Genomic DNA, 24,592 nt, shown 5'->3' with positions numbered 1-24,592 from the left:
CAGATATGTGACATCCATTTATTCTGAGGTAAGACTTTAATTCTGATTGTTTTACACAGGGCCAAAGACCGATATTTCGGTTTAATTGTATTTTCTTGTCACTGAACGGACTTTAAATTTTGTGAAGAATTTATATTTGAGTCAGATTGCGTATTTCACATTTTTGTTGCCATTGTCAGTACATTTCATTGTGGGCAGGTTACGCTTAGAGCAATGTCCATCAGCATTTCTAATTAGCATCGTCCTTTCTTTAAAAATTTTGTGGGGAGGTTACACTTGGATCCCCATTTCTATTAAGTATTGTCCATTTTCTTTCTTTTAAAATTGCGGTGGGGAGGTTACAACTTTCACGTAACTGGTCGAAGATGTTGATACACAACTGTCAAGATGACTGACGTCTTTTGGGATACACTGCCGCACACGCCGTACAAGAACGATGTGCGTTTTCACCACGCTCTCCCTACACCACGAGCACGTCGGCTTTTTCTGCATTGGTAAAACCTGTCGTCCACTCAGAATTTCTGCTTACACTGTCGCCCACTGACTGACTAGCAAGTCTCAATGCACTCAAGGAACACACAAGCACATGGTAAGCAAACAACATTTTCCCAAACAACTAAGCAGAATGAATAACACAAGCAAGTGTTGGTACTTTACAGAGTACGGTATGTCGTAAACGACTCGCATTAAAATTCTGCACCAAACATCACAGACATTCTAATTATCCTACTTTTAAGCTGAAGAGCCAAAGAAACGTACACCTGCCTAAAATGGTGTAGGGCACCTGCGAGCACGCAGAAGTGCCGCAACACGATGTGCCATGGACTCGACTAATGAATGAAGTAGTGCTGGAGGGAAATGGCACCGGGAATCTTGCAGGGCCGTCCATAAATCCGTAAGACTAGGAGGGGGTGAAGATCTTTTATGAATAGCAAGTTGCAATGCGTCCCAGATATACGCAATAATGTTGATGTCTGGGGAGTTCGGTGGCCAGCGGAAATGTTTAAACTCCAAAGAGTGTTCCTGGGGCCACTCTGTTGCAATTCTGGACGTGTGGGGCGTTGCGTTGTCCTGCTGGGATTGCCCAAGTCCGTCGGAATTCACAATGGACATCAATGGATGCAGGTGATCAGACAGGATGTCTACGTACGTGTCACCCATCAGAGTCGTATGTAGACGTATCAGGGGCCGCATATCACTCTAACAGCACGCTCCCTCATCATTACGGAGTGTCCACGACCTTGAACAGTCCCCTTGTTACGCCGGAAATGCATACCCTCCTATTTCCATCTATTGTAAAAAATGGTACAAATGGCTCTGAGCACTATGGGACTTAACATCTGAGGTCATCAGTCCCCTAGAACTTAGAGCTACTTACACCTAACTAACCTACGGACATCACACACATCCATGCCCGAGGTAGGATTCTAACCTGCGCCCGTAGCGGTCGCGCGGTTCCAGACTGTAGCGCCTAGAACCGCTCGGCCACCCCGGCCGGCCCCATCTATTGTACTATAATTTTTTTTCCTTATTTTGTTACCTGAAGATATGACATTTCTCTGTCTTTATATATTGTAATTGTTCTATGCACTTATGTCGATGTACAATTGGTTTGTTTTGTAAATATTATTTGTATTTTTACGCTGGGTCTTGCCTAGGGAAGACTATGCTATCGAACGATTACGTCGATAGGTCGTGTGAAGAAGCAAAGTGTTCAGGATCTTTGGTAGTGTTAACTCTGCCGCGTGGAGCGCGGGCAGAGCGGAGTCTGGATGGAGTAGGGCGGTGGAGCAGGTGTGTTGTGTGACGCTTCCGCGAGTTGCCGCGTTTTCGTGGTTTGGCAGCATGTAATTGTGCTCGACTTGCTGTGATAGTTTCTGACACGGTGTCGCGTACGGGATGCATTAGCTAGCGCACATGAAGAGCCCGTTTCGCCAACATCCAGCTTCTGCAACAGCGACGGTCGACAATGAGTGACTGTCGACACCTCCTCGATCGACGGCTTCAAACCTTCAATCAACCAACAAGAAAGACTGGAAGCACGTAAAGTTTTAGAACTGTATGGCAGACCTCAGCTTTCCAAACTGTTCCATTTTCGTAACTATAATTACAGCAACTTAGCATGAACATTTGTTGCTCATTGTCCCAATTGCATTACCAAGCAGGGTCCCATCCTTTTCCGGAATGAACCCGAGTGTCGTTGAAATTCAAACGCCAGCATTAAAGCAATATCTTTCCATTTCACTGCTTTAATTTCAAAGTTCAGTTAAGGTATTCATAGCTGGCTACAATATTTAGATTACACAAGCACAAATTAAGAGTGCGAGGTTTGTTAGCATATTTTAGCTTACCTGTGACTGCAGCTCAGCTTGGTACGTACTAAATTTTACTATTGTTAATTGTTAAATCTCTTATTTCTAAATTGCGTAGATTCAAGTACCTTTTGAAATGATTGTTGAGGTAGCCCTAGACTCACCTTATTTTATTGAATTTCGTAGAGCTTCAGAAACAAAGTTCACTATTAATTTCAGTCACTAACTTTCAATTTTCCGGTTTTATTAATTCTTTTGCAAAATTAAGTCAGAGTGTAGCGAAATTTATTACTTCTGACAAACATTCAGTTTTCACACAGCACGTGTCAACCTTCAGTTGCCACGCTTTTAGTGCTAATTATATGTGCATTAATCTTTCATTTTCAGTTATTATATTAGTTGTCCATAGGACTGGCGACCGTAATTTTCCCCAAATCTCAAATATCTAATTAACGCCAATTAATTGTTAATGTAACGACTGCACATTTATTTTCTTTATTAATTTTACCCTTTTCTCAAAATTAATTTCCACCAATTTCATTTGCATTTTTCCTTTCATTTAGATGTAACCCTTTCCTCCCTCTCTACCGACAGATTAACTTCGGTGACGATTGCTTTTCCCAAATTTCCATTAGGTGTACGCAGTTTAATTTTTCACTGTCATTAGGTCGATAAGTGAGGGGGAGGTTACACTCTGCTTATATGCAGGATCACGGATTCATGAGGTTGTCTCCATACCTGTGCACGACCGTCCGCTCGCGCTCGATACAATTTGAAACGAGACTCGTCCGATCAGCAACGTGTTTCCAGTCATCAACAGTCCAATGCTGGTTGGTGCTGACGGACCCAGTCGAGGCGTAAAGCTTTGTGTCGTGCAGTCATGAAGGGTACACGAGTGGTTCTTCGGCTCCGAAAGCCCATATCGATGATGCTTCGCTGAATGGTTCGCACGCTGACCCTTGTTGATGGCCCAGCATTGAAACATGCAGCCGTTTGGGGAAGGGTTGCAGTTCTGTCACGCTGAACGATTGTCTTCTGCCGTCGTTGGTCCCGTTCATGTAGGTTCTTTTTCCGGCAACAGCGATGTTTGAAATTCGATGTTTTACCGGATTCCTAACATTCACGGTACACTCGTGGAAGGGTCATACTGTAAAATCCCCACTTCATCGCTACCTCGGAGATGCTGTGTCCCATCTCTGGTGCGCCGACTGTAACATCACGTTCAAACTCACTTAAATCTTGATAACATGACTTGTAGTAGCAGTAACCGATCTAACAACTGCGCCAGACAATTGTTGTCTTATAAAGGTGCTGCCGATCGCAGCGCCGTGTTCTGCCTGTTTACATACCTCTGTATCTGAATAGGCATGCCTATACCATTTTTTTGCGATTCAGGCTAGTTTGTTACGCCAATAGGCATTGTTGCATTTAAAAAACTATATGTTTGCACAAATAATAGACTTTCTAACAATTATTCCAATCTCACTATTGGCAAACGATGCCAGACCCTGAAAACCAACCCATTCTGTGAAAACGGTACATAAATAGCACTTCCCATTTCCGAAATATTCGCAGTCCTAGTTTTAGGTGATGCACCCTGCGTACATGTTTTTCGTCTGTTCTTAATTCCCTCTTGTTTGTATTTTAGCAACGATGATGACTGTGCTGTAGTCTAAATCTAGATGTGCACCAAATTAAGAATTTCTGTGACTTATTGCTGTTCTTCTTTACGTTTGAACATATTAGAGTGGTTTAAGGAGGCGTGTTAATAACGAGACAGTGCACTACTTCCCCGTTACTGCCTGTAATCGTCCTCTTATCCTATAATTTTCATCTATATCTTCGTAGCTAGTCTGTGATTCACAATGAAGTGCTTGGCAGAGGTTTCATCGAACCATCTTCAAGCTGTTTCTCTACCGTTCCACTCTCGACAAGCTCACATGAAAGACTAGCGCCGAGAACTTAAATATTTCTGTCCTTTCTCTCACTTCTCTTTTTCTGTTATGATGATCATTTCTCGCTATGCATGTGGGTGCCAACAAAATATTTTCGTATTCGGAGGAGAAAGCTGGTGATTGAAATTTCCTCAGAAGTCCTTGCCTCAGCGAAAACCGCCTTTGTTTTAATAACTGCCACCCGCATTCGTATATGAAGTCTGATAATACAAAATGACGTGCCGTTCTTTGAATTTTTTCCACGTCGTCCGTCAATTCTGTCTGAAGGAGGTCCCACACCTCACAGTAGTTCGCGAGAAGACTACGGGCAAGCGTAGTGGATTTGTTGCGTCTTCCAAAACCCAAGTGTTCTGGCAATCAGACGCAGTCTTTGGTACGACTTCCCCTACTACATTTTATTTAACGGCTATGGGATGGGTAACGGGCAGAACATACATAGTAGCTAAATGAACCTGCCTGTGTTCTCTAACACTAAAACGTATTTCTTTACTTCGTGATGTGGTAGTTCCTGAAATTTAAGTTGTAAGACGTTGCTTTTAAAGGATAACAATACAAATCATTTTACTCCGTTTCAGGCCTTTTTCCGTGTAACACACTTCGTAACAACGCCTAGGCCAATCATACCGTTATTAACAGTTAAAAGTATTCCGCTTTCACACTAAAATTTACAATTCTTGTCTTGCATTTACGAATTAATGTTTCAGAGTGTTAACCGTACACGGTAGCCTTTTTACAGTGTTCAGACAGCAGTACGTTCAGCCAACGGAAGCTACTGACTAAGAACGATGATAGCGTTTCACCAGCTGATTTCAAAAATAATTACAGGGCTTCCAAGAAAATGCAAGCTTGAACACGAAGTCCGATGTGAGCCAGGCGCGCAAGTTGCACTGTCGTATCTGAACACGAGCGGCACCTTTGCACGACCCTCAGCATGCCGCAAGTGTTGTTCGTGATCAGAAAGCGTTCTGCGTAGTTGCGAGTGCATTATGTTAAAGTGAATCAGATGGTGGGCAAAGTGTTGTTGCTCCTATGGTGGGTGCTTCCGTAAAGAGAAGTAGCCGACGTTTTTGGTGATCCATCGGGCACTGCCTACAGGAAAAACGGAAAAAGCATTATCCGCTGAGTGCGTAAGTGGGTGCTGAGTGATGGTGGCAGAAGGTCACTGAAAATGATTGTAACGAAGAATACGAGGACAACAGCTGGCAGAATCACTGCAGCACTCGCGAACCCTCTGACCACCAAAAGCACCTCGAAGGCAGCTCCATGAGAAGAGTATTCCAAAACCGCTCAGCAGTCAGGCAAATGCTCTTTAATGGAAAACGCGGTCCTAAGCCACAAAACCTGCACTATGGAACAACGGGGGAAAGTCATTTGGTCGTTTGAGTCTTGCTTGACAATGCTTCCAACTTTTGGCTGAGTTTACGTCCCAGGAGTGAAACATGGCGATGATTATTTGGGCAGCCATTCCGTGGACCCCATCGTTCCTCTTCAAGTTCCCGTTACTGCCAAGGATCATGTGGCAAGTTTTGCCGATCAGGTCAGCCCCATGATATAATATCCATTCCCCAGTGGTAAAGCTGTGTTCTGCGCGGACAGGGTCCCTGTACATCCAGATTGCATCGTCCAGGACTGGTTTTTTGAGCACGAGGATGATTTGTCGTATCTTCTCTGTCCGCCACAGTCACTAGATCTCTGTACTAATGAGCCTTTGTCCCTACTTTCTACAGACGAGCGAGTGATTGCTATCCATTATTCTTACATGAACTTGAATAGCGGTATAAGAGCCTTTTAAAAACTACACAGCACGTGTAATTACCCCTTCCGAGATGACTGGAAGCTGCTTTAAACGTCAATAGCTTTTCTAAATCTTATTAGCCTTTGTAATGTGATTTTGTTTTTTTTGTTTTTCCATGGTTTTCTCCAACCTGTGTATGTGGTCCTTCGGCAAACAAATCGATTCACTGCTCACTGTTATCCTACGTACCGACGTAATATTTGCAAGTTCATAATTCGGCACTTCAGAAATTCGATGTTTGGTTTCCAGCCGTTAGTCAAACATTAGGGTCGATGTCCGACATGCGAAATAAACAAATCGTCCAACTTAATTTCACTTTTAGGCCAGCTCTCAGTCTTTGTGTATCCCATCGTGAAACATTTTGACACAACTGCGAATGGCTACCAGCACGACAAAGTTTTTCTAGCATTGACTTTAGCACTGTCCATAAGGAAGAAAAGGATGACGGCACACCAGTTCAGGGAATCGTCGAAACAGAGAAATATATCCACGAAGATCTGCTAACGAGAACATTACACCCAAACTGGCTATTAGATCAACTTACTCCTAACGAACACCCAAACTATTAATAAATTGTTACCATTACTTCCACAGTACGTTGAAAGTGAAAACACAGTTATTCGAGAATTATTCCAGTTTCTCAGCAATTACCCACAATCATCCTGAGGTTGGGGCCTTTTTCTCCGTGTTTGCTTTAACAAAACAGACGTTTTCGGATGGGGTGCGCCTTTAGCAAAACACAATTTTGTTTTTTATCCCAAACGTGTTTCACTGCAGTTACAGCATCTTCAGTGTTCTCCAAAAAAACTGTAACTACAATTTTAAAAACTAATATTTACATGTGTACGAACAGTAAAGTACATTCTTTATGCTTAACAGCCATAAAATAAAATCCCACTGAAGATTCTGCGACTGCAATGAAACATGTTTGGGATGAAAAACAAAACTGTGTTTTGCTAAAGGCGCATCTCATGAAAAACATATGTACAGGATTACTTATAACTTTAAAATTAAAATTTAAAACAATCTTGATCGCTGTCTTGTTAAAATATTTTTTATTGGAGTGAGTGACCGGTTTCGACCGTGTGAAAGACGCATCTTCAGACTCTGTAAGGATATATTGCCAAAGTAGCATACACGTTATAATACGCATATAAAATCACATGTAAAAATAAGATAAATATTATTAAAATATACCCAGAGCGGTGGATGGACGCTGCTAGATGAGTCCCGTCGACCGTCGACGCTCGCGTCACTGCTGACTGTGCACGGAGGGAGCGGGTATTAATAGGGGTGGTGTAATTTATTACTATTTACCATACTTATACAGGGTGAGTCACCTAACGTTACTGCTGGATATATTTCGTAAACCACATCAAATACTGACGAACCAATTCCACAGACCGAACGTGAGGAGAGGGGCTAGTGTAATTGTTTAATACAAACCATACAAAAATGCACGGAAGTATGTTTTCTAACACAAATCTACGTTTTTTAAAATGGAACCACGTTAGTTTTGTTAGCACATCTGAACATATAAACAAATACGTAATCAGTGCCGTTTGTTGCGTTGTAAAATGTTAAATACATCCGGAAATATTGTAACCTAAAGTTGACGCTTGAAACCTCCGACGTTCAGTTGCGTGTTGTAACAAACACGGGCCACGGTCGGCGAGCAGCATCTGCAGGGACATGTTTACGATGACGACCGTGTTTACGAGTGTGGCTGTAGTGCACTGTTGTGGTTTGGTCTAGCTGTCGCAGTGTCCGCATGTAGCGCTTGCTGCTATTGTTATTCTGCATTCGTCTCCGCACGCAGGCCAACTGTAGTACACCGTGTTACCAGACGTCTGTGTTAGTGTAGTGTTGTAGGAACTGTGACCATGGTGTATTCGAACTCTGAAAAGGCGGAGATGATACTCATCTATGGCGAGTGTCGACGAAATGCAGCTGAAGCCTACAGGGTGTATGCAGAACGGTACCCGGACAGAGAGCATCCAACGTGCCGCACATTGCAAAACATCTACCGCCAACTGTATGCAACAGGTATGGTCGTAGCACGCAAACGGGTCCGTAACAGGCCCGTCACAGGAGAAGCGGGTGCAGTTGGTGTGTTAGCTGCTGTTGCCATGAACCCACACATGAGTACACGGGACATTGCGAGAGCCGGTGGACTGAGTCAAAGTAGTGTCATGCGCATACTGCATCGCCACCGCTTTCACCCGTTTCATGTGTCGCTACATCAGCAATTACATGGTGATGACTTTAATCATCGAGTGCAATTCTGTCAATGGAAATTAACAGAGAATGCATTGCAGTTCTACCTGTTTACAGATGAAGCGGGTTTCACAAACCACGGGGCAGTGAATCTACGGAACATGCATTACTGGTCCGTGGATAATCCTCGCTGGCTCAGACAGGTAGAGCGACAGCGACCGTGGACTGTAAATGCATGGTGCGGAATCATTGGCGACCACCTCATTGGTCCCCAAACAGCTGCAACATACATCGCGTTTCTGCAGAATGATCTGCCAACGTTGCTGGAAAATGTCCCACTGGAAACGCGTCGACGTATATGGTATCAGCATGATGGTGCACCTGCACATTCCGCAATTAACACTAGGCTGACCCTTGACAAGATGTTCGACGGGCGTTTCATAGGACGTGGAGGACGCATAGATTGGCCAGCCCGTTCTCCTGATCTTACACCTCTGGACTTCTTTCTGTGGGGTACGTTAAAGGAGAATGTGTACCGTGACGTGCCTACAACCCGAGAGGATATGAAACAACGTATTGTGGCAGCCTGCGGCGACATTACACCAGATGTACTGCGGCGTGTACGACATTCATTACGCCAGAGATTGCAATTGTGTGCAGCATATAATGGCCACCACATTGAACATCTATTGGCCTGACATGTCTGGACACACTCTATTCCACTCCATAATTGAAAACGGAAACCACGTGTGTACGTGTACCTCACCCCTCATGGTAATGTACATGTGCGTCAGTGAAAAAGACCAATAAAAAGGTGTTAGCATGTGGACGTAATGTGCTGTTCCAGTCTCTTCTGTAGCTAAGGTCCATCACCGTTCCCTTTGGATCCCTACGTAATTCAGTGCTCCCCGATACACACGATCGAACAGCGGAGGAGTGGTACTCAAGCGTCAACTTTAGGTTACAATATCTCCGGATGTAATTAACATTTAACAATGCAACAAACGGCACTGATTACGTATTTGTTTATATGTTCAGATGTGCTAACAAAACTAACGGGGTTCCATTTAAAAAACCTGGTTTGTGTTAAAAACATACTTCCGTGCATTTTTTTATGGTTTGTATTAACCAGTTACACTAGCCCCTCTCCTCACGTTCGGTCTGTGGAATCGATTCGTCAGTATTTGATGTGGTTTACGAAATATATCCAGCGGTAATGTTAGGTGACTCATCCTGTATATATATTTTTATATGCTTATTATAACATCTATGCCGGCCGGGGTGGCCGAGCGGTTCTAGGCGCTACAGTCTGGAAACGCGTGACCGCTACGGTCGCAGGTTCGAATCCTCCCTCGGGCATGGATGTGTGTGTGATCGTTAGGTATAAGTAGTTCTAAGTTATAGGGGACTGATGACCTCAGAAGTTAAGTCCCATAGTGCTCAGAGCCATTTTAAACGCCTGTACTACTTTGGCAATATATCTCTACAGAGTCTGAAGATGACTCTTTCATAGAGTCGAAACCGATCAGTCACTCCAGTAAAAAATATTTTAACAAGATTGCGATCAAGACTGTTTCAAATTTTAATTTTAACAAATTTTATGATCGCAGACTATGTTTTCAAAAATTTCAAAAACTTTAAAATGTCTGACAACTGAAGCAGATTTGTAAGATTTAAAATTTGTACATTTCATTGCATATCGTACACTAAATGATATAATGACGAAACATATGAGGAAATAAATGAAGTATTAAAAGACAAAATAATTTTTCGGTACTTCCACCTCTACACCGTGTGCTGAGTTTTTTCTTTGCTTCTTCTTGCTCAGTATATTTTTTTGATGGCAATAACGTAACATGTCCACCGTTTCAGTACAGGCCTGTGATCGGATTAATCCATGTAATTCCGTGATCTAGGTTTCCAAATTGCAAAAAAAAATGTTTTTTCAACTCCAAACGATTCATACGGTCCGTCATCTTCAAAGTGTGGCAACTAGCTAATTTTTGACAAAAGCAAGCGTAAACGTCCAGATTTTTCAGACAAATCTGCCATCAAACACAAATTGCCTCAGTACTTGTTTCTTTCACAGATGTGTTAAAGAAAGCAGCTTTCTGCTAAATAATTAGACAAATAGGTGAAATTTGACTGTCTGGGCGTCTAGAGGTGCCTTAAGAAATTAAGGTCATGTAAACTATGAGGCCCTGCAACTGTATCACTTTAAGCAATCCATCGCTCTTTAACCGTTTGTGGTAAGTGCTGTCGTACGAATCGTAGAAAACGGGGTACTTCCCCTTCAGGCATAACACATGCAACGGCAACGATCTACAACAGCACGGAAGGCGATCCAAAGAGTGTGTTTCGTCGGCAGGACACTTAAAATATGCAACAAATCAGCTAAGGAGAACGTCTACACTACGTTTGCTAATCCTGTTCTGGAGTACAGCTGCGTGGTATGCGCTCGATACCAGGTTGGTCTGATGGAGGACAGCGAAAAAGTTCAAAGAATTTCAGCTCGTTTACTACCTGAATCCTCGTTCAAAAGCAGTGCGTGCAACTGACGTAGGAAAACCGCCGAACTCTTAATGTGATGCTCACACTGACCCACCAGTGGGCTCAACAGAGCAGCAAGGCGATTCGCTAAAGGGTATGTTGGGGCACCAGTGTTACAATAGTCGCAAGAGGGAAACCTTCCCTGTCGACATTCAGGAGACCACAAAATCTAGGATGAACAGCACAAAATCTCCTGTGAGAAGTAACGTTTCTTCAGAAGGCTGTTGGTCTGTCTCTCAACACTTTTTGTAGCTTCAGCACCGATCCTGCGATGAGCTGTCATACGGTGAGCACATTGCATCTACTGAACGTAATCCTGCTTGTCCAGCACCACTATAGCATTGCCACTGTCTGCAGGTAAAATAGCTGTATTGGGATCCACTCTGACAAGGATCTCATCGAGGTAGAGGTCGCAAAGGGCCAGTGATGTTTACGGCATCCGACGCCCCACACATTGTCTACCACGCAGCCACAATATTGGCTGTTAAAGTCAACAGGGGGCGGACTGGATGTATGACACTAGGGAGCGTGTCTGAAGTGCTTAGTCGAAGAGTAACTCACAACGCTGCTTAAGTGCAAGTGTTGTTGATACAAAGCAGAGCAATGGCAACGATAAACAAAGCAAACATTGCGTTATGTGTACAACAATAATTGATGAAGCTGACTTTTCAAAACAAAGAAACAACAGGAATTTCGCAAACTGAGAAAGAAGCGGCAGATGAAATATTAGCGTTTCTGCAAGATGCGTCAGTGGAATGTGTGCTTTCGTATAGGTTCCGTTGCGCGGACAAAGTACATGATGAGTACAATTGACGATGGGTGCTTAACAAGTGAAAGTGATGTTGAAGCAGTTTTCGAGCCATATAGTTCATCTACCTTGTCGGATGGAGAGCAATAAATTCCGTCTCGAGTGAAATGTAGTGAGGATAATCGTTGTCCAAGGAGCATGTACTGAACAATACATGTGCATACAAGATTATCCACAGCATAGTAAATAAACAATTATGAACAGATTTCGAATAAGTCCGCAGCAATATGATTGTGCAGTAAGCTACAGGGTGTTTCAAAAATGACCGGTATATTTGAAACGGCAATAAAAACTAAACGAGCAGCGATAGAAATACACCGTTTGTTGCAATATGCTTGGGACAACAGTACATTTTCAGGCGGACAAACTTTCGAAATTACAGTAGTTACAATTTTCAACAACAGATGGCGCTGCAAGTGATGTGAAAGATATAGAAGACAACACAGTCTGTGGGTGCGCCATTCTGTACGTCATCTTTCTGCTGTAAGCGTGTGCTGTTCACAACGTGCAAGTGTGCTGTAGACAACATGGTTTATTCCTTAGAACAGAGGATTTTCCTGGTGTTGGAATTCCACCGCCTAGAACACAGTGTTGTTGCAACAAGACGAAGTTTTCAACGGAGGTTTAATGTAACCAAAGGACCGAAAAGCGATACAATAAAGGATCTGTTTGAAAAATTTCAACGGACTGGGAACGTGACGGATGAACGTGCTGGAAAGGTAGGGCGACCGTGTATGCAACCACAGAGGGCAACGCGCAGCTAGTGCAGCAGGTGATCCAACAGCGGCCTCGGGTTTCCGTTCGCTGTGTTGCAGCTGCGGTCCAAATGACGCCAACGTCCACGTATCGTCTCATGCGCCAGAGTTTACACCTCTATCCATACAAAATTCAAACGCGGCAACCCCTCAGCGCCGCTACCATTGCAGCACGAGAGACATTCGCTAACGATATAGTGCACAGGATTGATGACGGCGATATGCATGTGGGCAGCATTTGGTTTACTGACGAAGCTTATTTTTACCTGGACGGCTTCGTCAATAAACAGAACTGGCGCATATGGGGAACCGAAAAGCCCCATGTTGAAGTCCCATCGTCCCTGCATCCTCAAAAAGTACTGGTCTGGGCCGCCATTTCTTCCAAAGGAATCATTGGCCCATTTTTCAGATCCGAAACGATTACTGCATCACGCTATCTGGACATTCTTCGTGAATTTGTGGCGGTACAAACTGCCTTAGACGACACTGCGAACACCTCGTGGTTTATGCAAGATGGTGCCCGGCCACATCGCACGGCCGACGTCTTTAATTTCCTGAATGAATATTTCGATAATCGTGTGATTGCTTTGGGCTATCCAAAACATACAGGAGGCGGCGTGGATTGGCCTCCCTATTCGCCAGACATGAACCCCTGTGGCTTCTTTCTGTGGGGACACTTGAAAGACCAGGTGTACCGCCAGAATCCAGAAACAATTGAACAGCTGAAGCAGTACATCTCATCTGCATGTGAAGCCATTCCGCCAGACACGTTGTCAAAGGTTTCGGGTAATTTCATTCAGAGACTACGCCATATTATTGCTACACATGGTGGATATGTGGAAAATATGGTACTATAGAGTTTCCCAGACTGCAGCGCCATCTGTTGTTGAAAATTGTAACTACTGTAATTTCGAAAGTTTGTCTGCCTGTAAATGTACTGTTGTCCCAAGCATATTGCAACAAACGGTGTATTTCTATCGCTACTCGTTTAGTTTTTATTGCCGTTTCAAATATACCGGTCATTTTTGAAACACCCTGCATTTTGTATCTCTATCGCTATTTCAACGTCTGTTTGTAGTATCGCTTATGTATAGTATTGTGTTTGTCACGGAAATTCTTTGACTATGTATACATGTTTCAGTTATGAGAAACGTTTGAAAGATATTACTTAAAATGTGCTTGTGAATTTAAATAACTACTGAAATGACTGTTATGTAATGTACTGTAAATAACTTGGTTTATAGTTAGGAAACATAGGGTTGAATGCAAAAGATGTGGGGAAGCCCCGCAGCTAAGGAAGTAGCCTGGAGGAGAGGGGAAGGTGTGGCTGGCATGCAAGTGGCAACTCGTCCCTTGTGACGGGTAGGGAGTCTGGGCTGAGCAGTGAGTGCTCTGGTTACCACCTCGCTAGCAGCAGCGGACCATTGTGGCTCGTATTCCTGGAGTTTTCAGGCCAGAAGAGCTTAACGGCAGTATTTATGCGCCTCGGATGCTGCGTTATCATGGCATGGCTTTTGGCCCTATAAATATAATTCCGACGCCAAGGAGATATGTAACAGGGTGAGGCCAACAGTATTGCGTCGCCGTCAGATTAACAGCCACTGCAAAATACGCCACCAGTGCCACCAGCCTTCCAATAAATTGTTTATATCTGGCTCTCTGTAAATGGACAAGTTATTTGTGAAATTTGGTTGATTTTATAATAATAATTGTGGTGTTGCTAAAAACTCTATCTTACCCACGTGATTATCCCTTTAACGACCAGTGGGAACAATAGTTCCCACTTATCTGATTTCGCTGTAAGTTCAGTGGTAATCCGTGTTCCAACACCTAACTTGTGCTACCATCTCTGTTAGAGTGTGCTAACTACGTGTAGATTGTCAACGGTTAGGCGAAAGCTGTTGTATTTCAAGCTTGCTAGTCAATCAATGAAGAAGCGCGGTTCCCGCGTGAAAACGAGTCGCTGTTTCGACCGCTACAGCATTTTTTGGATAGTATGCTTTCCTTTTGCGTGTGAAGTGACTTGTGTTGTATTTATCTACTTTTATATTTATGAGGCAGATAGTGTTCACGTATATTTGCTGGATTTGACTGAAAATTACATAAATATCACAAGGTAAGTTAGTGGGAACTATTTTTCCCACTGAACTTGGGTGAAGTGCAATGCATATGGCTGCGCAATCGGCATCATAGTTATTGTTTGTTTCTTATTGTTTAGAATGCCTGGACTGACACCAGAAGAGGTTTTCAGAATTTTGTATGCTTTACCAGAAGATGTAGAAGATTTAGATATCGATGCTGACTCTGATGATGATTCTGAATCACCAAATACTTCTCAGATTTTGGGCGAAAATAGTGATAACGTTATTCTTTCAAATGAAGACGACTGTTTCAATCTGACAATAGACACTAGTGAAATTGGGAACATGTCTCCTTGTCAAGCAAGTGTATCCGATTCAACCCCAGAAACAGCTGCTGCAACATTTTCTTCTAGTGAAAAAATGTGGAATGAGAATATTTCCTATTTTGAAAATCGTCCACTGAATTTAGAAGAAAGCGCAGAAAATATTGCAAATTTCTCAAAGTCTGATAAAGAAATAAAATATTTCGAGTCTATATTTACAGAAGAGCTGTTGCTTCATATTTGCAATCAGACGAACTTATATGCAAGGCAGGAAAGGTGTGTTGTGAAGTCAGGGAAGAAAACAACCAAAGTATCTTCCAAGTGGCAGGACATTACTGTTCCTGAGCTAAAAGCTTTTTTGGGAATGCTTATTTCGATGGGTGTTCATCAGCTTCCACAACTCGGAAATTATTGGAGCAGTGATCCTATTCTTGGAGTAACTGCTATCTTATCGGTCATGACAAAGCTTCGATACAAAAAAATTGTTGAGAACCTGCAATGACAACAGCACGTGTGTCAAAAAAGGGAAGCCGGGTTATGACAAGTTACACAAAATTCGACCTGTCATCAGAGCAATATCAAATAAGCTTTGTAAAGTCTACAAACCGTCTTCTGTTTTAGCAGTTGACGAATGTATGGTGGCCTTCAAAGGACGGTCAACACTCAAACAATATATGCCAATGAAACCAGTGAAGCGTGGATATAAAGTGTGGTGCTTAGCTGGTGCTAGTACTGGGTTCATCATAAATTTCGACATCTACACTGGAAAAAGAGATACAAATGATACATCCGAATTTACTTTGGGTGAAGAAGTTGTGCTTACTCTAACAAAGGCAATGGATGGCAGCAAAAGGCTGGTAGCTTTTGACAATTATTTTACAACAGTACGAATAATGGAAGAGTTACGGTCTCATGGACTTTATGGCATCGGAACTGTTCGTCCAAATAGGAAGGATTTGCCTGATATGCTGAAAAAAAATTCCAAGCTTAGCAGGGGAGAATTCGAATTTGCTGCCAGGTCATGCGTTGCAGCAGTGAAGTGGCAGGATAGTAAACCTGTTTGTATATTATCAAATTACCACAATCCCAAACACGTTACAACTGTTTTGAGAAGAAACGAAGATGGAAGCAGAAGTGAAGTATTCTGCCCATTGGCTGTGGCAGAGTATAATAAAATAATGGGAGGAGTGGATAGATTTGATCAGCTGCGTGAACGGTATGCTGTAGGCCGTCTTTCATGGAAGTGATGGCACAGACTGTTTTTCTTTCTTGTAGATTTGGCAGTTGTCAATTCCTACGTTATGTGGAAGCTACAGAAGACAGAAGCAGACCAGCTAACATTTAGATTGCACTTGGCAAGGCAGCTTATCTCTGGCTTCTCAAGTCGTAAGAGAAGACGAAGGCCCGTTCATTTTCAAACACCAAAAAGAGGTGTGTCTGGAGTACCAGATGAAGTTCGTCTGGAGAAAGTTGGAACTCACTTCCCTACAAAAGGCACAACAAACAGAAGATGCCGCCAATGTAGCACCAAGAACAAAGAAAAGAGAACAAAGATAATGTGTAGCAACTGTCGTGTACCTTTGTGTGTAGCACCATGCCTCTCTAAGTTCCATAGTACATCACCTTAGTGAACTCAAAGGACAATATGAACTAATACAAATATAAATGTAATGTTTAACATGTTTTTGCACTAAAAAATAAAGGAAATATATTTTTTTAAATTATCAAGTGAAGTTACTCCAGAGTTCGGTGGGAACAATAGTTCCCACTAATTTTTTTATACTCGTAGGCTAAACTCTCACTTTAAAGATTTAAACTATGATTTTATGAACGGTTTCTTAGCCCAATAAAGTGTTCATACAAAGTCTACAACTTCCGGAAATAATTAGGTCACTAAAGGGTTATCCCAAATTACTAACCTGGTCAGGAATCCTATCCCAGTGATTTTAATTCCCAGTGTCCTATTTTATTATGGGAAAGTGGTTAAACATGAATTTAATGTTGTGTTGTAATCTGCACAGCCAATTATACTTTTAGTAGGTCAAAAGACCGCTTATGAAAGCACATTCGTTACTTAAAGAGTTATAGTTTGTTATGCTTTACTTAATTAATAATTAATGATAGAAATACAATTTCTCATACATACTGATGTAGTTTGTTAATGAGTATGGTTCTTCAGACCATGAAAGCTTAAGGGTCCTCGTGTACCAGACTAGGTAGTTAATGAAGCAATGCAAAGGCTCCTTCAGAGCCAGTGTAGTTAGATTTGCATTCTGTTTAGTTGCATCAAACTGAGTTTAAGAAAGAACTGTTCACTGTGTTATCTATCTAATGCACATTGACCATTGCACAGTCTTAAAGGCCCTGCATCAGGGAATGAAGTTGTAGATTATGATCATTAGCAGATCCCCTGATTTAAATTCAGAATCATTTCAAGCTTTTACCTGTTCAGTATGGCTGCTAGTTTCATGTGTGTCGGTAATTGGTTTCATAAACTGTTGCACCTAGTTCATTGAAGGTAAGTTTAGTGAGTGGCATATGTTACAATTAACTTGCACATCGGCCATTTGTTTGTTAGTAGCACAATTATCTGGAATGTTCGGTTATTGTGTTGCAGTATGAACAGTTATAAGGAAAGGGTTTAGTGTGTGTCTGTGTGCGTCAAGGAAAGTTAGGTAACCCTTAGTACTGGCTTCTGCTTTATCATTTTGCTTAATGCAATAATGGCTAATTGGGCTGACGGCCTGTTTTAGTAAGTAATGTTTGTGAGGTAACGGGCGAGTTTCGCGCCCTGGAAGTGTTATGTGTCCGGAACTGGGGCGGCCGCACAAGACGCTGGTCAAAGCCACAGCTCATTAACAACCGCGATGCCGCACAATAGCTGGTCACGTGATTGCTAGCCGACCGCGTGGTTGGGAATTCCCTGGTGACGCTGTGTCGGTGGAAGAAACTTGTATGCCGGTAGTGCCAAATATGGAGGACTTGGTGAAACCATAATGGCAGACATTTCGCAGTTCATATAGAAATTAATACTAGCCAGAGGAATCATGGTACCTCAAAAAGAAAGATATACATTACCATTATTTGCACGACGATTGTGATGGTGTAATCAGATTTTCAATATCCTCATTACTTTAAAGTTTAGTATCTGACGATAAATTATACAAGTAAGACCCAGCAATGAATTTCCAAAATTTAAACGGTTCATCCGATTTTGTTGGACGATGTGTGTTTAGAAACCTATTAGTATAAACCTAAATTGGTATGAATTAGAAGCATGTAACTTATATAGTAAATGAGTTATTCGAGGTCAAAGTGGCCAGTTACTATTAATCACGTCAGGCCATAAGTACTCCACAGTTACACGAAAAACCGGTAGCAGCGTGCTTATAAATATATTTATTCATCTATCTCTTTGTTTATATCCGATATACACTATTCATGAAGAAATTGGTTAAATATTTATTGTGTTTTAGAAAGCACAGACACATTAAGATACTGGCCTACCTTTTGTTGCTATTCCTTTGATATATGTTTATTTAATTTGTTTGTGTGTTTAATAATGTGTGTTAGAGCGTGTTTATGGTCCACCCGTAGGAATATGTATGTAATTTCAAGTTATTTAAATGTAAATCCAGTATTTCGAATGTGTTTCATTATGTTTGTGAGTGTGCGTTGGCTTGGAGACAGGACGGGAGCGCTCTAGCCAATCACAGCAATCGTTCCAAAAAGGACACGTGGAGAGACTGTATGGAGGTGGGGGAGGAGCATCGTTTCGAGAGAGGACGGGGGAGTTCTGGACAGTACGGGAGGGGACACAGGAGAGTGCTGGACGGGAAGCAGCGACGAACAGTCGCGGGAAAGACATGGAGATTGGAGCAGTTAGCGCGTGGTCGCGGGAGATATTTCGTAGTGCCGACTTGTGGATTTGTGAGATTTCCATGGCTTCTGCAGTGAAGACGTAGTATGCGTTTAGAAGTGAATATCTCGCGAGCTATGTTGTTGTTCATAACTAATTACGGGAAGTAGGAATCTATTGTTTCCCTGTTATTCAACTTATGTTTTATTTCATTGTTCGACCATCGACACCATAAGTGTTTTAGAGTAATAAAGGCTATTCTGAAAGGTACTTCTGCTATCGTACCCATAATTTAAAGTCGTTAAAATAGTACTTGCAGAATTTACTTAATTGCAATCTTTCATTTATAAATTTCTATACAACATTCAAAATTGGGAGTGACAGGAACCTTCGACCATTCTATTCATTGTATACTGTAGACTCAGAAGTATTTGGCTTGTAATGCAGCAACTACGGATACCAGCCCCTAGACAACGAAACCAGCCAAAACATTTTAATATTTCAACTCTGACTGTGTGGGTACGCAGTTGAGGGCCACACCATCATTCCACCTTATTTGAGAGCCCGCATGTTACAACTTGCTTTTGTGCTGGGAGAACGTCTGTTCTTGACCCACTTGTTTACTGTTGGTTATACTCTGCTGGATTGTTTCGGAAACGAACCCCAGCTTGATTCTTCTGTTCTCATCAGCGTATATCACGGTCAAATTCCTCAAAAATTCCTCGTAGGGGTATAACGTTAACATCGATTGTCGTTTAACGTCGTCGGTGGAAGCAGTACAAGTGCATAAGAAAAACTGCAGATATTCGAGGGAGGACAAGGCGCACTTGTTACAAAAACTGGTGCTTCCTCGATAGAATGCTCGATAGGATTCACAGGACGTTCATGATAGTGAGCTACTACGCTATGCACATGAAACTCCTCGCGACGTAAATTTGAGTGATTTCAAGGGAAGCAGTGGATAGTTGCATAACTTCAAACAGTGCTACAGAATTGAAAGACGTAAGACGACGAGATTACAAACAAAATTTCAACTTGACGATGCACAGAGAACTCCGGAATCGGTCCGAAAATTTGTAGATGAGCTAAACGAACTTACGCCATCATGCAGCAAGGAATTTGTTTGCAACTCCGACCAATTAGGATTTGAAGAGGAAATGCATGTTAAGGAATCCTGGGCATTGAAGGTTTGAAGAGAGTTGCATCAAGATCAATTAACATCAATGCCTTAACGCATTCGTATACAATTATGACGACTGTTAATCTGGATGATAAATTGAGTGGAAAGCCGTTTACTTTGCTGCGAGAAGTTGTAGGTGCTCTACTCCCTGCGGTACTTCCTCGTGTCCGTGGTCTTGCAAGGGTAGTAGTACATATTTTCGTCACAGTAAGCAAGAGTGTGTAAATGGGCGTAAGAGAATTGCAACAGTAGTGTGAGCACTGCTTTTGGCCAATAGCTCGGCGAAGTAACTTGCTTCTGCTTCATTCCTCGTCTGCGTATAAAAATCGTTCTCTTTTAGAACAAACTATCCCTCCTGAAAAGTGTGTGACATTGCAGTTCATATCACCTGGAACCACTGGACAAATTCAACCGCTAGACGTTTCACTCTCCGTTTCCATCTGCAGCTACGTCTTAAGGGATAGCCAGTTTTACAAAAAGCACCAAGACCGACTGTTTCGTATTCGATTGCATGCCATTACATTCGATCAGTTCTTATTCCCTCGTTACACCAATATGATTCTACACGCGTTCTTTAAACGTTGTTACCCAGCTGGACGCCGTGCACGGTTTGGAACTCCCAAGGAGTCGTCTTCGGTCTTGTGCGAACCTTTGTGATCCCTGTGACAGGCTATTCCTCATTCCGTGTTCATGGTGAAAGTTAATTGTTTGTTTTGAACTTCTCTTGAATGCAGGCGATGTCTATTTGGGAATGTAATAACTACATAACACAGAAGGTTGATCTCTGCACCTCTCGAACACTTATTTTCTGTCGTCCTCCTGGTGCACATCATTAGCGGGTAATAATTTTCCTGTTGTAAATGTAAACACGACACTTTCAAATGATCCTCACAAAAGATTAAACTCACGACCTCGCACTGAATGGGATCCTTGTGAGTGAACGTAAACAAGCTCTCTCAGCGGCTGTTACAGAACTCTTGGGTGGACATGCCCCAGTCAACACGCGACACGTCTTCCTCTTAACCTCCTCTGCAGAATCAGAAGGTTGTATAAAAGCAGCCTCTTCAAGAGGACTTGTAAAATCAACCACTCGTAAACGCTTCGTCGTGGTGAATAATTTAAACCTCTCCCTGGCACGAATAAAGCGGCGGCACAAAAGCTTCCTCCCTGAGGCAGATCACAGAACGTCGAGGTACATTGTTCGACTCCGAGCCACGGGAATGTTCAAACTTCTGTGAATACTGAGCAGTTACGAAATGAAATTTCCAGTTACACTGCTACAATGAAAAACCGTCTGGCCATTTCTAACAAAAGGACGAAATCATTGAATTAGTCATTAAACAAAGCCGAAATAATTCCTGGGAAACAGAATAAAACTATCGGGGAGTGTAGTTGGCTCCTTCACGAGCAACATTACATTCTTTTTTGTGATTTGCAGTAGGGCAATTAATACAACGCAGAACTTCGGTAAACGTTGGAACAATATTATGATAACGACATCGCTAGAAAAGGGACTATGCATACTGCCATCTTACTTCACTACTGCGGAGTTAATAAAACCTCCGCAAACGGCGATACACTTCGTCCCCGGAGAGGAAAGCAATGTATAAACTGAGGTTCTTCCAGCGTACAAAATGTAGGAATAAGTTACGGGAATGCAGCCGGGTACGCCTTCGACAACCGCCGAAATTTCGACATGTGCACACGCTGTCATTTTCAAGGCACTAATGTAGCGCTGCGCTAAAGCACTTACCCACCCACCCACATACCCATCCATACACACGCTCACATACACACACAGACACACACACACACACACACACACACACACACACACACACACACACACAGCGGAGCAGTACCGCCGCCAAGAAACCAAAGATGGGTGCCTCCAGAAGTTATCGATAGTGAATATTAAAAATGAATGGGTAAAGCAGCATTAACTCTGTCCCTCTGTTTTTTGACAAAGCAGAGGAAACGATTAGCTGAAAATTATAAGCGAAAACCTCCACCTCTGTTTGTAACGTCACGTGTTAATTCAATTTCAACAGCCTTAATATCAATATTCCAGTTGGGTTGGGTTGGGTTCTTTGGGGAAGGAGACCAGACAGCGAGGTCATCGGTCTCATCGGATTAGGGAAGGAAGTCGGCCGCGCCCTTTCAAAGGAACCATCCCGGCATTTGCCTGGAGCGATTTAGGGAAATCACGGAAAACCTAAATCAGGATGGCCCGACGTGGGATCGAACCGTCGTCCTCCCGAATGCGAGTCCAGTGTCTAACCACTGCGCCACCTCGCTCGGTCAATATTCCAGTATATGGAAGTACATATCAGGGTCTCCGTATTTTTATATTCCATAGGATGACTGCGACCAATTCTATGTTCTGCAATGCATTAGATACTGCGTGCATTTTCATATATGGAGATTACTCTTTTGTCGTTTGGTCTCATCGTAGTGAGAATTTAAAAGGCGTTTTCGAGTGCCTGAATTTAATCCAACGGAATATTCGTTTCATGATGGAAAATTACAGCCGAGGCTGATAGTTGTCACCCACTCTAGCCCTGAAAGTTTGTCAGCTGAGTTATCATCCCATCTGGAAGTCACTTTTTGTCAAAAAGCGCTGGGCTATCGACCAACCGAGCACTGGGGTTAGTGATGATAATGCCCAGGTTGTAGAAAAGCCTTCTGTGTTATTGCCTTGCGCAGCAAGCATTTCCCAAAGGACTGGTCTTTTTTTCGGAAATGTTATGTGGAATGTGTTTTTCGACCACTATCTAAGACTGAGGCCGTTTTAGGGTCTGTAAGGGATGATCATGCGTAATACGGATGTCTATCGTATTCCCTGCTATTGTAGCATGTCACATACGAGTACTGGCCAGACATTCAGGGCTGCGGAGGACGGGTGTGTTGGACGCGAGCGGTACCCACAGCCGAGCAAATCTGCTATTGCAGAACATTGTCTTGGCACATCTCATCCTTTGGGAAATAACAACACGCCGATTCTGACATATATGCAGGTGGAGTTATTATGGAAATCAACAAGAAACTTTATAAACAGAGGCGGGTGTTTTTGTTGAAATTCTGCTTGGGATCTAGCTCCATCCTTTGTCAAAACACTGTGGAACAGGATGGTGGTGCTCGTGTTTACTGTGTGTGTGTGTGTGTGTGTGCGTGTGTTATCATTCACGAAATGCGCTGCATACCCATGTTCCAAATTCACTTGCACAGCGCTTCCTTGCAGAATCTGCGTCTTGAAAGTCACACGTCTGCACCTTTCAAAATACCAGCGGTTGTTGAAGACTTCACCCGGCTCTGTTCCCACAAGATAATTGAATATTTTACACGGCGGGAGAAACTCAGGTTTCACAATTTGTGTTTACGTTTGTGTCTTTAGTAGGTCTAGTTTTTAGCACTTTGAAGAACATTTTCTACTCATTCCCTCATACCCGACACGCGAAGTGATTGTGCCTTCAGCAGCTCCAGTTTTTCGCATACTTGTTTGAGGAACATTTTCTGCTCATTTCCCCGTACCGGCATGCCAACTGTTCGAGGTCTACCGAGATTCTGCTTTACGAATGATCTCACGTGTGTGCTGATGGATAGTTTTCAACGTGAAACGCGCCAGAGAGGCTGTCATTAGGCGTCCGTGTGTGTCGGCTAATGCCGTTATTTAAACCGGTACAGAATGCTGTGTCTGCCGTTACCCAAGTGGACCAGTAGGACGGTTTCCCTGCTCATGTTGTTCGCCCTCTTTGGAACCATTAATCGTGTTCCGCTAATAGCGCGACACCAGAACGATGCGTTCTGGACGGCCACAGTGGGAGACAGTTGTATGCGCTGTATCTGACGTCATCACTACCAGGAGACTACTTACGAGACTGACACGTAACAAGTAACGAGCAGCGAACGATAGAAGGGGTGCGGTCTTCCCTACACGGCGCTGGCCGTTCTCAACAGAAGTAAAATAGCCCATAATTCAACGCACTCTCTATGCAGACGTTAATTAAGAGCACGTTTTGTTTTTACCAGTACCATCTGCTTAAAAATTACACGAAAGTCATTTTTAAAACGTTTGCACACTTTAATGTGACTATGACTGTACTCAGTGTGGATATTTTTTAATACGTCAGTTGTATTTCAGACGTATGCGACCGTTGCTTAAGGGTGTTCATTTTTCGTTTGCCACTAGCGCACCTTATCAGTTGCTTTACTCCCTGGGTTACATACACTGCCACGGAGAGCGCGGGTGTGTAAACACATAAGAATGCTAACGTCTGAGGGACCGACGACAAACATTTGCTCATATCGTGTTTTGGCTGCGTGTCGCGGCGCTGATAAACGCTGTAAATGTTTACGAAGCAATCCAACAAGTGCCCCCCTGCTCGTGTTTGCAGCGTATCAGAAACATTCTGTCGCCATTCCAGTAATAATTAACTTAGCCCCACATTATTACATAAAGGCCGCAAAATTAATTTACTGTTCGTGTCATTCGCTTCGCTGCAATTTCTCTTAATTTATTTGAACGTATAATTCTGTGAACAATATCAACAGAACTAAATGGCAGCGTGTACACGTTGCACTATTTACATCTGCACTAGAGAGTGGGAGCTGTTTCATCAGTTTATCGGCATTTTATGTCAAATTTACAGTGCGGCTGTAACAATTACGCTACAAGCTTTCCCCGTAAACGAAAACATGAAAATAGACTGAGGCGACAAACGTCATAGAGTACGTCCTAATATAGTGTCGCCCCTCAT

Source organism: Schistocerca piceifrons, chromosome 4 (assembly GCF_021461385.2).
Source record: "Schistocerca piceifrons isolate TAMUIC-IGC-003096 chromosome 4, iqSchPice1.1, whole genome shotgun sequence".
Classification (NCBI taxonomy): domain Eukaryota; kingdom Metazoa; phylum Arthropoda; class Insecta; order Orthoptera; family Acrididae; genus Schistocerca; species Schistocerca piceifrons.
Note: the sequence above shows the minus strand (reverse complement) of the source record.